Source organism: Echinops telfairi, unplaced genomic scaffold (genome assembly GCF_000313985.2).
Source record: "Echinops telfairi isolate 266 unplaced genomic scaffold, ASM31398v2 ScPeMD7_443;HRSCAF=831, whole genome shotgun sequence".
Lineage (NCBI taxonomy): Eukaryota > Metazoa > Chordata > Mammalia > Afrosoricida > Tenrecidae > Echinops > Echinops telfairi.
Genome location: NW_022104341.1, coordinates 27,436,826 through 27,438,946, shown reverse-complemented (window position 1 = coordinate 27,438,946; position 2,121 = coordinate 27,436,826).

Here is a 2,121-nt window from a genome sequence, read left to right as displayed (position 1 = left end):
TCATTCCACCAAGTCAGACTGTTAAGCAAGTTTTCTCTTTAGAGGTTCTGAGAGGATTGTGTAACAGTTTGCAACAAAAAAGGCCTTATTTGTGGGAGATGAGTGACAGGTTTTGCCACCATGACAATGTACTTGCTCACACAGCTTCTCAGTGTGCCAGTTTCTGGCAAAAAAAAAAAACCCCTAGCATGCGTCTCTTGCCCCATGCACCTTACTCACCTGATCATGCTCTGTGCAACTTCTTTTTGTTTCCTTGTATGCAGAGGGACATGAAAGGACAGCAATTTGATGACATTGTAGAGGTGAAGAATAAAACCAGGGAGGTGCTGTCAGCCATCCAAACAGATGAGTTTGAAAAATATTTCCAAGAATGGAATTGCAGATTTGACAAATGTATTAAGTGTCATGGAGAGTACTTTGAAGGTGATAAGGTTGGTTTTTAAAGAATTTAAACACACAACTTTGAAAAAAAATTGTGTGTGTGTGTGTGTGTGTATCCTCATATTCCCTACACTAGGGCACTTAGATTTGTCTCAGTTTTCTCATAGATGATCCTGATAGCTTTGGGTTGTACATTTAGGTCTTTGATCCACTTTGAGTTTGTTTTTGTGCATGGGGTGAGATAGGATCATTAAGATCCTCTATCATAAATTAATAAGGAGGTCTCTAAAAGGAGCCAAAAGCAGATATAAAAACATTGATCCAGGAATGGGTTTTGGACTCACATGAAATTCCAGTTCCAATTTAAGGACAATTAGTTCTTACATCACGGCCCTGCTTGATTCCCTCAGGGAGGGAACACAGAAGAGATGGGAGCTACAGAAAAATGTGGTGAAAAAATTAGATGGTGCCTGACTAACAGATAAAATAGCACTTGGGGTCTTAAAGGCTTGTCTCCTAGCAAGCAGCCATCTAAGTGAGATGTCCATATGGAAGAAGCACACCAACATCAGTCACCAAAGGATTATAAATCATATAATACAAGATTGGAGTGGGGATTAGTATGAAAGCCTAAATTGTGAGAATCCAGTTTACAGAAGGGTATGAATGACAGTGGGAGCCCAAGATACATTTGTGGGAACTGCATAGGAAATACGCCTCTAGTGATCTCCATCTCTCCACAACGAGGAATGGGAGGAAAGTGGTTACTAAACAGAGAGCATTGACCAGATGAGCATAGGGGATCAAAGGGATAAGCCTGACTTGAACAGTTAAAACTTGATCAGTTGATCCTCTTCTGCTGGTACTGAGCTGGTTTTCAACATCCCCTATATTTTTGTTTTGTTTGTTCATATTAGGGTGTGTCTCAGAGGTGTTATGTCATGGGGGGCCAGACTCTTGACGTTGTGTTATATGTTATTCTGGTTTTCTGTATATGAAACCCAGGATTGATGAACCCACAGGGACAGCAAGTAGAATAAGGGTTTCGGGGGGGGGGTGTGTTACACTGGGGGTAGGGTGGTGGTGGTGAAAGGGAGACAATGTCAAGGCATCCAGGAAGAGAAAAAATTGTTTGGAAACTGTGGTAGCAATTGTACAATACTGCTTAACGTGATTGAACTATGGAATGATATTATACACGTATTAAATCCCAACTAATAGTAATTTAAAAAATCAATCAATAAATAAAAAGTCAGAAAACAAAACAAGCAAAACCCAGGTTTTTGTCTTGTTGATTCCTGCTGTTGCTTTTCTGTTTCATTTATTTTTGCTTTAATCTTTATTCTTTTTTCCCCTGGTGGCTGTGGATTAATTCTCTCCTCTATTTCTAATTGTTAGAGCTGGTGAGTGAAAGTGCTGACTCGGGGCTCTTTCTTTTTGGTTGGCTTTGTTTATCGCCACCGGAGCCTTGGTGGCGTAGTGGTTATGAGTTGGGCTGCTAACTACAAGGTCAGCAGTTTGAAACCACCAGCTGCTTCTCAGAAGAAAGATAAGGATTTCTACTCCTATAAACACTTACAGTCTCGGGAACTCACAGGGGCAGTTCTGCCCTGTCCTGTTAGGGCCACTGTGGGTTGCATTGACTTCGTGGCAGTGAGAGAGACGCTTGCACTCCCTTTGCCAGGTTCCTTTGTGTCTCTGGTGTTCACGTGTCTCGTGACTTTTTTTCAGATTGTTAAC